At 33.4% G+C, this 13,348-nt stretch overlaps 1 protein-coding gene across 2 annotated transcripts in view; it reads left to right on the top strand.

Annotated features, from left to right (window-relative positions):
• Positions 1-217: 217 nt before the first annotated feature.
• LOC106110362 (fibroblast growth factor receptor homolog 1-like) overlaps positions 218-13,348 on the top strand; it is a 77,611-nt gene continuing 64,480 nt past the window's right edge. For both annotated transcript variants that reach the window (XM_013292178.1, XM_013292179.1), the window contains exon 1: positions 218-424. The gene's annotated coding sequence lies outside the window, so the exon portion shown is untranslated. The remainder of the gene's footprint in view (positions 425-13,348) is intronic.

The raw sequence follows: 13,348 nt of genomic DNA, 5'->3' as shown, positions 1-13,348 counted from the left end.
AAAGGTTGAATAAATCAAGAAAATTACGTAACTTGAACGCTGAGGCGCATTTTCTTCATTTTCATGCGACGACATTAGGCGAAAGCGAGACGGAGAATCTACACTTAAAATTAACGTACGTTGGACAGAGATGGATAGTGTGACCGCGGTGTAGTTACGATCGGCGCAAGCGCAGGCGATCACTGAAAGCTTCGTTTATCTTCAGTCTTCGCCCAAAGCTCGTGGCGTGCGGACGCGAGTTTAAGAATTCATTTGAATTTCTTACGAAATTCGATTGAGCGAATCATCGAACTTTTTGATTTTGTGCTCGTGGTATAGTGCAGTGTAAATTTTATGTGTTGTAGTTTTAAATCGGACATAATATTTATGACGAAAGAGTTTTTTTGCGGATGCCCGTAGGAATCTTATTCATTCCAAGAAACTGGTAAGCAATTTGTGTTATTTTAAGATATAATTAAATTTAGAACATGGTACGGTGCGTATGATATTGTAATTAGTAATATTGAACATGAGTCATGAATTATCGGAACTGTTCGAGGAAATTTTTGTCGTTCGGCTAAAAAAAAGTACGTTGCAACGACTGAAACTGAATTCGTTTATTATGTATATCTATCGTACGTTTTTGTTTGTTGGTATTTATTTTTGAGTCAAGAAATATAGATGGTGAAATAGTTTTTTTTTAAACCTCGCCAGACTTTTAAATATACTAACGAAGTTTTGTATTTATTTGAAATATTACATTTTCTATGACAAACAAAAGCAATAAGTATTCACGCCTTGTTATTCAATTACGGTATTTAGTCTCGTTTTGACTTTTACATCTTTATGATTTTTTGGTAGAGTGTTAATTATTTAAAACTTTCAGGTTTGTTGTTTTTACACGATTTTTCAGCACAGGCCTTTCTATTTTCAGTTATAAAAGTGAATATTTGTAAATCGCAGAGCAGGATAACTTCATTTTGCCGCTTGACTGTTATTTCACGCGGGTGACGGCCTCAATTTTGGACCCCGTATTTGATATTTGGATAACATTTTTGATATAGTTATAACCATACTACGACATAAGTGGACATTAAGGGAACCTAAGTGTAGATTCAATATCTACAATACTGCTCATCTAAGAGCTTGGTGGCCTCCCAATTCGGTAATAATAACGAAGTAACGGCCCGAGCCGAGGCTCCTGAGGGAGCCCTTGAGCTTAGTTACTAATAAACGAGGTTTAGGCTAAGCGCCATCTGCGCTCGGCGACCTCAAGCCCGGTGAATCTCTAAATGCCTCTTCAAGGCAAACAGTAGCAATTCAGTCACAAAAAAAATAAAGAACTACTGCTCAAGTAATATAATGATTAACCGAGGTTAAAATGCTGTAATTGTCACTAAGGAAGACCTTTAGTCTAGTTTTCTAACATTAAAATTATACTTTGCCATTCTGAGTATGATTGTTAATGCGGCGTTTATTGTCTGATCTTGCATTTCATTTGCATAAAACTTTTGTGTTAAGAAGAAACATGTTAAAATAATTATGAATGTAAGAGGAGCCTGCGGGGGCTGGTCCCGGGTTCGAACCTCGGTCCCTTTGCCATTCATCGTAACGCACAACACGTGGCTAACAATGTGTTTTTGTTGCCAGGACAGAGACAACTGTGCAGTCTGTTTCTGATTTAAAAATTTAACTTCAAACAGAACGATCTGAATTCGTCTGTTGTTCTTTGATTTGGGTGAGTTATTAAATAAACATATTTAAAAAAGTCATTTTTAAATTGTCTAATCGTTTAGGAGTTGCTGAAATGTAACTTGAGTTGGGCGATTAAAATTAGTTTTACAAACCAACGTAAAAATACATAAATAAAATAAAAACTGAAAAATCTTTATCAAATAAATAAATTAATGTTAGTTTAAATTGATTAAGAATGTAATTGTACTAAAGTGTAAATTTAAATACACTTATGAAGTCTCCTAAAATCCTAGCAGTCTCTGTTCTTTCCGGTCACGCGTCCCGTTTGTCGCGCACGTGGTTCCGCAGCAAAAAAAAGAAGACGAAAGAAGATGTTACATTTTAACCTATTGCTAGACGCAGCTGCCGACAATAACGTAGTTTTAAATTAATTATCGAAATAGGTAACAATAATATTATTATTACTTGTGCATATAGTAATATTTTTCGCGGGTGTTGAATTTGAATAGATGTCTTCTAGGTTAGAAATAGACTGAAATGATTTGACACATTTAATGCCACAATTTTTACTTACTTAAAAAGAAACGCATTGGGAGTCGAATGCACTGAATGTGTTAAGAAGTTCACTTTTATCTCTCTTCTTACTAATATTATGAATACGAAAGTTTAGTTGGTTGGATGGATGAACTCGCTGAAGTTTGGCATACATGTGGAAAGTTTGGAAGAACACATTCTTCTAATCACGTTTTTTTGCGGACACTGTCACGGGCAACTGTTAGTTAGATATAAATTCAATCCTAATAGATGTCTTTGCGCCTTCATTTTCCTAAAACGTAACGTAAGTTATTAAGTAATGTAATCAACGCGTCAAATGTAGGTCTCTGTCTACTCCTCTTGGTTACGGGCATGAGTTATGTTGTTAATGATAAATCCTTTGTAAAGCGTAGCAAGTCGTAATTACAAAACAAATTATACGTGAACTACAATCGCTTATCAAAAGACCATTGGTTTAGATTTAAGTTTTAGGTTATTTTCTACAATTCATACACATGATGACTATCTTTTCTATCTATCTTTTTCTTTACTCTATCTCTGTCTCTTTTCCCCTTTTATCGTTATAATTTTGATAAATAGGTCTATATTGGACAAGTACTGTTGAATAAAAATTCAAAACATCTATTTGCTATATTTAATGATTATATCAAAGTTATTAATAATAATAAAACAATAGTTTATTTTGCATTTGTTTTAACGACAATCATAAGTGGCTTCGAGTGTATTTTTAGCAGCTAAATATTGTATATTACAGATAGAACAAATCTTATCTTATTAACATTATAAATGCGAAAGATTAGATGCATAGATGTTTGGTAGAATTTGTATCCTAATTTGCTGAACGGATCTCGATGTTTGACACAGATGTGGAACATAGTTTGGAAGAACACATCTCCTTATTTTTTTTAATTCCGCGAGGACGGAGTCTGGAGCAAATGATTACATAACTTCATCCGTTGAATGCAACTTGAATCACACAAAAAGATACATAAATCAAAAATGTTTATTCTGAGGTGAGAAAATTCTCAGGCAATAAAGTATCAAGAAGTGGCGACTTGTTATCATTTACAAGACTCGGAGCGATATCGTCGCAGTATTTCAATTATTTATGAATGAATCCGATGAAGAAAAAAAAACATTTCAACGCAACTTGTCGCTCTGTGTCGCTTTATTACTTAAAGCGTGCTTTAGTGTTTATTTTTATACCAACTGCTACTTTAATTGGTACTTCTTAATTTAGGGTTTTTTTTTATAATAAGGTGGCAAACGAGTAAGCGGCCACCTGAATCCACCGAAATGGAGAGCGACCGCTGCCCATAAACATCCTCAATTGCAGATGCGTTGCCTACCATTAATCGACGGAGGAGGAGACGCACATAAAGAGGACATTTCCCCTTCCTATGCGTCTCATACACCGTCAAATCCACTTTTTCTTCCCATCCTTTCCTCTTAAGAAAAGGGTGGAAAGGGAAAGGGACTAAAATTAGGCCTCCGGCACCACACTCATCAGACAAAACGCAGAATTGATTCCATTTCACGCCTGTTTTCTGTGTGGTCGTGGCATTGCACCGGGCGAGCCGGCCAATTCGTGCAAAGATGTTAAAGCAGGCTCTATCACTGTTGTGAGTACTTCTTTTACTTCAAATTCAAATAGGCACAAAATACCGCGTCTTACAACCCGTCTGTTTAGTGGTCAGTGTTGCTGTTGTAAAAATGAATAAACAACTGTACTCCAAAAAATATATTTAGACACTGTTCAAACCACATTTATTTATTTTATTACAATTTTTAATCTCTACACTGCTGGCAGTATTTATTGGTGACGATTGGTTTCAATTGCCATTTTTAAATAATCCTTGCCGGCCGATCAAGGTAGAAAAGGTCTACATTTTAGACTACTAAATACTGTTTATTTTTTTCCATAGAGTAAATCCGTGTTTACTTTTAACTCTGCATATTATAAGTAGAACGAATTCTTACGTGCATTTGTTACAAAAATACCCGCAGTACAAGTTGCCGGCGCACATTTAATTTAAATAATCTACATTCGATCTCTGTATAAACACTCTTAACGTGTATTCCGATCTTGAGAACTATTTTCGATTCGTATTTTATGCGGAGTTTCTTTTAAGTTTCGTTAGATCTTCGATAATCTTAAATAATGTTTATGTAAACATTCAATGAGATTTATTATTACTTTTTTAAATACTTTCAGCTGTCAAAGGAATTTAGTGGTGTTAAATTACGATTTTTTACCAGTTCATGAAGTAATATTTATTGTTAGTCGAAATTTTTACATATATTTTAACTATTTTCGTGGAATCTTCCTTCTTACTAATATTATATAGCGAAAGTTTAAATGGATGTATGATAGTTTAGTCTAAACGGCTGAACGGATTTCCATTAAATTTAGTAGAGAAGTAGAGGATAGTCTGGAAGAACACAAAGGCTACTCGCTTTTGTTTTTCTAAATTCCACGCGGACGGAGTCGCGGGCGGAAGCTAGTAATAAAACATGAAGTATCAGTACATTGAAAATTCTCACATTCTGTAAACCACTTAATACTTTTTTAAGTTTTATTTGGCGTAAACTACAAAAATGGCTTCACTTCTAAAAAATATTCTGCCAGTAATTCTACGTAATGACGTAAATCAAAATATAGGTCAAAATATCTTTAGATCCAGGTTTATAATACAATATACCCAGTTTAAAAAAAACTAAATTTCTTTTTCTTAATTTACTATGGCCGGTCAAAAGTCTTTTGATCATTTTAACGAGCAATAACTTTTGTATAACGTCTTAGTAAATAATGGGCACGCATTAGTGTTAAGTAAATTTGTTTTCTTTATCTGTATCAAATGTTGTAACATAAGTTAATTGTTATTTAATAATGATTTCTTAGTAACAAGTGCTACTTAACTTTGATAAGTGTGGTGCCAAATTGAAAGATAGCTACGAATTGTAATTTTATCATAAACTAGTCGTTGCTCGCGTATTCTTCCGCATTAATTAAAATATAGTAATATAGCCAATGTTAGAGAGCTTTCAATAATGCAGGAATTCGAAATCGGCTCACTTGTAACCTAAAAGAGAAATCTTTCCGTTTAATAATATTAGTAGAAATGTAGATATGTGTGCTAACGATTTTTATGTATATTTCATAAAACCCAATAACAGCAGATCATATTTGCCTATTTAAACCCTGAGATATAGCGGGCATTAAAAGATATTTTTGTATGAATGTAAGAAATCAAAAAAGAATTATTGTCTATGATCGTTTAATATTAGTCTATGATTTATGTTTAGTACTCGATGGTCTAGCTGCTATTTTCGCTCTCCAGCGCCTTGCTTTTTTATATTTTGGTTCCTGCTCTTTTTTGCACATCATCTCCCCTGCCTTATCCTGCTCCCGTATGGTCGGCGCACCGGGTTTTCGTCCTCCAAATAACTATCATCCGTCATCTCAGTCTTCACTCCTTGATCATGTCACCTTTCACGCAATCCATTCATCTCTTTCTTGTTTTTTTTTCTCTTTCTTTTGCACAGTTTATATCCTTTTTATCTATTTTTTTTTGTTGCGTTATCCTTATTACATTAATTAGTTCCTTTTTTATTTGTAAGTTTTTTTTAGGTTTTTTTTTCATTATTTTTATTAATATTTTAATAAATAAATATAACGCCTTTGCTGGCAACGATTGAACAATTTGTACATGTATGCTGAATTGCTGAAGTTTCCGTTTATTTTATCATTACCTAGCGATTCATTTCTATCTCTATACTCTATGATTTCTATACTCTATGATTGACGTCATACAAATCTATGATTGTCTATGACGGAATTACTTTTATTACATAAGCTTCTTGGTTATATATTGAAGTTCAATGTATTTCCTTGAATTTTAATACAACTCTGTGTATGAATAATTGTCTAATTTGTATGACAGAGGCATGTACGTTTAGTTTTTTCGCCATCAGAGAGCGCGGGAACATCCGTTGCATAAATTACCTTTTCTATATTTAAAGATTCTCGCATATTGGTAAGTTTATTCCAGTCCATAAAGAAGTAAGAGAAAAGTATTGAATTCACGATGTACGAATATTAACAATATTTTAAAGTTTGTAAATAATTCTACTGAATCAGATTTAAAATGCTACGCAAATGATATATTTTTTTAATTCTATGAAATAGTTAAAAGTGTTTATTCAATAAGGAAACGTGAAAATTACGAACGAATTTTAATCTTAACTTGACAGAGCTTTTTGTATCGAGTAAAACTGAATATTTTAGTGAAGTCATATTTTTAGAAATGAAATAAATCAGTTCAATAGTTTTTTTTTAATTAGTTGTTCATCACACTGTATACTATCGAATTAGGGGTTATTTTTTAATAAGTATGGCTTAGTTTAATTTCTAGGGTTGCCTTTTTATAACCTATGAAATCGTATAATAATCAAACTACAGTACAGCCCTGTGCGAAAGCTCAAGAGGTCAGTGCGGTATCGATGCGATACACTTCCTGCAGACTGTTTGATTGAGAAGACTGTTGTACGCGACTGTACTAATGATTGACAGCATCAATAGACTAGACATGCGAAGAAAGGTACATTCAAGTACAGAATATAAATTTCAAAGCAACTCTATTATAATCTTATTAAAATAAAAATATTTTAGTAACTGTATTCTGCAGGTAAAGTTTTCGTAATCTATACCAGTATTATAAAGAGGAAAACTTTGTTTGATTGTAATGAATAGACTCAAAAACTACTGGGCCGATTTTAAAAATTCTTTCACCGTTACAAAGGTAATTTATCTGTGAGTAACATAGGATACATTCTTTTATGTTGCGCGGACGGAGTCGTGGGGAAAAGCTTGTGTAAAATAAACTTTTACGACATTTTAAGAAGCTTATAAAATTCCTTAAAAGACTATATTATAAGAGAATTCATAGAAAAATATTTAACACAGGACATTTTATGGACTAAAAGCATTCCAGTGTGTTGATAGCATCAAACGGGGGCTACAAATGGGACCATAATGGGCTAAGCACATCTCTTACAAAGTTACGTGGTATTACGTATGTTTTAATATATAAATATGTAAGACGGACTTTTTTCTATCTTGTACAGGCATTTTTTTATATACTATATTTTGTAATGATTCAGAATTTTCTATAAAGATAACTTTTTAAATGAAGTTAACTCAAAAACTACTAATCAGATCTCAATAAAAACAAATAGAAACATCATAATTAATAATAGCTTTTCAAATATAAAGGAATTATTAAAATCGCTATACCAGGATTGAAGATCTGAGGTAACAAACAAACAAAAAAAAACATAAAAAAAACTTACATGGACGGTTGAAAATAGACATCACATTTATCTACACTACATAAGTACATTTAATGAACATCTTAAATTACTTATTAACGGAATAAACTTTTTAATCTTGATCATTTTATTTTAACCGTGTGTACTAGACACAGCGTAAATAAAACGAAAACAAAACACACAAACGCATGCTGGTAATTCAATAAAACAAAAACGGTCAGTGATTGTCTTAAATCACATGAGTGGTGCATTATCTTCGATTGTCCAACGACCATAAATATTAAGATCCACGGCGGCGAAACGGAACGGACTTGTCAAAATGATACACGCTAAATTATACCTTGTACTCAAGTGTTAAGGTTGAATATCTCGTGGCTGGTTACACGTGGCAAGTGTCATTTCACGTTCCGATACACGGATGAGACGCAATAAATTTCAATTAATGCCGCCGACAGGCTAAGACAATGTCTTACGTTTGATATTCGGCTAGATTATTTCTTGTCGTTCATTCATTACATTTGAAACCTACGTGTATACAAGACTATTTAACTGTTATTTCTTAATCGATGTTGAAACGATTTGAAAGTCGAAACATATTAAACTAAATTGTAAGGAAATCTTCATTTTTACGTCTAAACATTTGATAGCAGTATCAATATCCGCGTATTAGACACGGATATTGAAGGAATACGGATTCAGGAACGTAACCAAAAAAAATTACTCAATCTTACTAATTTTATAAATACGAAAGTATAGATGGATGGATGATTGTTAGAGGTTGTAGCTTAAAGGGACTCAACAGATCTCCTTGATTTGGCATAGACGTAGAGGATAATCTGGAATAACACATAGGCTACTCACATTTAAAAAAAAATTCATGCGGACGGAGTCGCGGGCGAAAGCTAGTTATTAAATAGATTTTGTCTCTACCCTTGTAGTGATTTAGCGCGCTATTTAGTTATTTACATTTACTTATAATTGTAATTTGTTTTTTCGTAAGACATTAAAATTACAAACTTGTTATTCACGAAACGTGTCACATAAAAATTTAATAACCTTTTAAGACGTTTTAAATGTCACAAGATGCATCATTACTCCACGTGTATTTTATGTAATGTGCGAATTGATAAATATTTATCATTCTACACAATGTCGAGGGACGATACGTCCTCTTCCCGAGACACGATAAATAAACAACATATTTATAATCAATTGTTAAATTACCATATAAATATGTTGATAACACCCAACGATACGGAGACGATACGACATTTGACGTAACTGACGATATCAATTGAATTACAATATGCCCCTTTAGGATACGGTTTGATTCGTTGGTCAACTTTATGTTCATGGGAATTATGGAAATTGTTAAAACATCATCGTAAATTTTATTAAAATATGTAGTTGTATAAATATTTTATCAATGTATAGAATGTTTTTAAATTATATGAATATCGGAAGATCCTAGAGATAAAAGAATTAAAGATAGCATGGTCATGCAAAATACGTGAATAGAAAAGGAAGAACACGAGAGTAACCTAACACTTATTTAAAAACAACTGGCTCTAATGCATGCAACGCCATCTCTTAATTGCATTTTAAAAAGAACATTTTATATTTTACAAAGTAACAAACAATTTATTTCGTTTTGATTTTTTGTCGCCGTATTTTTTGTACGTTCTCGAATTTTCGCAGTAATTGTTTTTCATAGCTTTAAAAATAAAAAAAAATCATATGTTAGTATTTCATGTAAAGCTATAATGTTGTTTACTCTAAAAAACAAGGAAATAGTTTCATGTCTTGTTAATTCATCAGTTATTAACGTGGGATGTCTCGACCCGTATCTAGTGAATCACAGAGCTCTGTATGGATTCTACGAAAAATAATAAAGACAATAATACACATCGCAAGCGGCGACGGGCGCCGAGCGAAGCTTCCACGACGAAATAACTTTTAAAATTAACATAAAGTTGAGTGCACATTCGATTAATATTTCTTTACCGCCATCAGAAATCATTCCCACTTCCTCGTACGTGTAGTGAATTTTATCTTCCGTTTCACAATGTTAGTTGTCTTATGTGTGTGTGGGAGCGGGACAGCGTCTTATTGGAGTCAATCATCTATATTCGTGTTGGCTACTGGAATATTATCGGCGCTTCCGGTAGTCTTAAGTCATTGACTTGAAGATGTATAGTGTTGCCAGTTTTCGACTGTTTTTTTTTAAATTTCGACTGTAAAAGGATGCAACCTTTTTCGTATTTTGATTTTGTTAGTTAATTCGACACATTTTTCAACGCAGTTTGTTAAGATGCGATTCCGCTGTGGTAAAATTTGTTTAAAAACATATGAAATATTTATTGAATATTCTAAACAGAGTTACCAATAATTGCTATTATCTGCTTTCCTTTAATAACACTGTTATCCGTACTCGGCGATTTCCACTTTGTATAAACTCTATTTAGACTCTCTTTCCACTAGCGAATCGCCATTATGAGACTATGGTGATATAAGCATATACTGTTATAACTTCCTACCATCTCTTTCTGTCTCATTGTAAAAATAGAGATGAAAATAATATCCGATGGGATGGTAGCAGTTCTGCGCTGGCTAGTTGAAAATCTATAAAGTCCCATATCTATTCAATTAACGTTCCTAATTAATAACTCGCTAGCATACAATAACGGTTAGTGAGGCTATATTTGAATTTGCAACACGTAGCTCTATGGTATACTCTATGACTAATAATCTATTTGTGGAAGTCATAGATAATCTATTGAAACATTGTTGAATTTAATACTCTGTAATTGCATAGCTATAAATTAATAGGTAACATAAGTATTGAAGAAGTAAATGGATTTCAAACCGATGTAAACATTTTAAGGTAAAAATTCTTACGGAATAATAAATGAGAATTTAATATTTTGATAATGTGTACTCACCTTTTTTACTTTAAACATTATCTGTATTTTGTTATTTACGTTTATTGTCATGTATCATAAAAAAACATTAACATCTCAAGAGCATGCGCACACCTTTGACTAAATTATCGCAAAGCTGATACGCACACTACTCGATTTTTAGTTACGCAACCAAACATTCAAATGGGCTGCGAAACAATATACAATCGCACAGCAGTTGTGCGATAATTTAAGTCAAAGGTACGCGCGATCTAACACTCCTGACCTACCAAAATTGTCCCGGATAAAATGACCGAAAGGCTTTCGAAAGCGCTACGCATACAAACGATTTCTGTGAAGGGCCATCACAGTCACGTCCATTGAATATAAAATATATCGATAAACCATACAAACACGTTAAAATACACTTTTAAACAAATTCTTTGAATCCAAACTTTATCGAGTATTCTAGAGAAACAAGTTTTTATAATTTTTTATTGAATAGTATTAGAGTCCGTCTCGCTCGGAGCAATATCTCGGTCACATAAGACAGGCGTGAGGTAGAAGAAAAAGTATAATTGTGCGTTTCGCCTGATGAGAGTGTGATGGAGGCCTAAATTAGGTCCCTTTCCATTCCGCCCTTTTCTTATAAAGAAAGGATGGAAAGAAAAAGTGGAAGTGAAAATGAAGGCACATAATTAAAGGGAAATACTTTCAATAGCATTTCGGGGCTCCTCAGCTACTCTAGATGTAGTATTTGCTTTAAGTAAAGAGCTGCTAATTTAGTTGTTGAGTCGGAACTCACCTGTTTAAAGCTATGTGATCTTTTGAACTTTAGATGATTTATACAAGTCTAAGAAAGGACATGCATAGTCTAACATACTGTCAGGTAAAAACAAATGAATGTTACTAGATGTGTCATACCAACTTCAGTCTCGTGGGATGTAGGCGTTTCTTGCAGCAATTGATCCCGATCTTATCATCTCTATCCCGCCTTCGGCACTCCGGGATAGATTTATACATCGACGATAGATAAACGTCGGACTGTTGTTACTATATTTATAAATTACTAGTTAGATATAACCTAGGTATTACGCCGCGGGACCTAAGTACGATGCCCAGACGAGATAAAAAGCTCTGCAAAAAATATACTTATTGAGATAATAAATGACATTCAGATAAATTAAAATAATTCAGTTTAGCTCTTTATGTTGTCAGAAAACTCATGGCCTTATTCTGATTAACATTGACAAACTAAAAAGGGAGGTCGATTGAAAAGAAAGGGACGTTAACATACTTGTAAAACGTATTGGCTACTGTTTATGAATGCGTATCGTTGTTCTGTTAACCGTTTGTTTAACAAGAAAGAATTCTGTCACGACACTATCTGAGAATTCGGAATGATCGCGCGGAATGCTAATCGCGGTCGCCGTAGCATCGTGTAGCACGATGTTTAGTATCGTGTTTACGTTTTCGGCGATCAGAATTAGGCCGCCAGGACTGTGGAATGGTGGTGATCGATGAAGGTGATTTTGACTATTATAGTAACTTAAATACATTCTTTTCGATGTTAAAATTGTTACTTAGTATGCGCTTAATAAATATATATTTTTTTATATAATATAAGGTGGCAAACGAGCAAGCGGCCACCTGAATCCACCGAAATGGAAAGCGACCGCTGACCATAAACATCCGCAATTGCAGATGCGTTGCCTACCCTTCGTTGACGAAGGAGGAGACGTACATAAAGAGGATATTTTCCCTTCCTACGCGTCTCCTCCACCGTCAAATCCAATTTTCCGTCCCATCCTTTCTTCTTAAGAAAAGGGTGGAAAGGGAAAGGTACTAAAATTAGGCCTTCGGTTAGCTACTTGATAAATTTAAGGTGATTGTCTATTCCACCTAAACTTTCGCATTTATAATATTAGTAAAACAGTAAGAAGTCAGATTTTTTCATTACATTTTTACTTATATAAAATAACATTGTTAACTTATGTATATATTTATAAGGTTGAAAGTAGTAATAAAAGGTTTAACTTAGTAAAATACTCGTAATAACGATGGGAAAATTGCCATCCAAGATTCGACGAGCAGCTATTTTCCGTGAAGTAGCGAGCCTATTGCTTCACTAAGAATTTAAAATAACTGAGATGTCTCAGAATGTATTGAACGTTGCATACTAAATAGTAACCGTCAACATAGACTTTTTATATGCGGTATATCTAGGATAGGATTTACGAAATAGTATGACTGTAGACGAAGATTTATTTAAAAGTTAACTTCAGAAATATGAATGCGTTACGCAAAATGTTGATGATGTTACAAATTCTTTGTCTCAAAATTTTCGTGCTGTGCCCTCTGCTAGTAAATAGCAAGGGATTTGTTCACTATTAATGAATCGTTTATAAATCTTACCGTGGATATTCACTAACAAACTTAGTTATCTTAATATTATAAATATGAAAGTTTAGATGGATGGATGAATGTTTGTTAGCTTTTGTAGCCTAAAAGGCTGAACGAATGTCAATGAAATTTGGCATAAATGTAGAGGGTAGTCTGGAAGAACACATAGGCTATTCACTTTTGTTTTTTTCAGTTCCACAAGGACGGAGTCGCGGGCGTAAGCTAGTTAATATTAAAAATGCAAACGTTCAGATGGATTGATGAATGGATGTTTGTAAAACTGCTGAACGGCATGAATGCGTTGATGTAGAGGATAGTCTGGAAGAACACATAGGCTATTAGCTAGCTATATATATAATGGGGATGTTTCCTAATGTTACAAATCCAAGTAAAGCCATGTTTAATATTTTAAAGACAGCATTTTATAACCTATAATAACATTTAGAGACCTTGAATGTTTGTCTCGAATTAAATATAAATTAAAA

This window comes from Papilio polytes, unplaced genomic scaffold (assembly GCF_000836215.1).
Source record: "Papilio polytes unplaced genomic scaffold, Ppol_1.0 DF820678.1, whole genome shotgun sequence".
In the NCBI taxonomy this organism is placed as follows: Eukaryota; Metazoa; Arthropoda; class Insecta; order Lepidoptera; family Papilionidae; genus Papilio; species Papilio polytes.
Note: the sequence above shows the minus strand (reverse complement) of the source record. Positions and strands in the feature narration are given on the sequence as shown.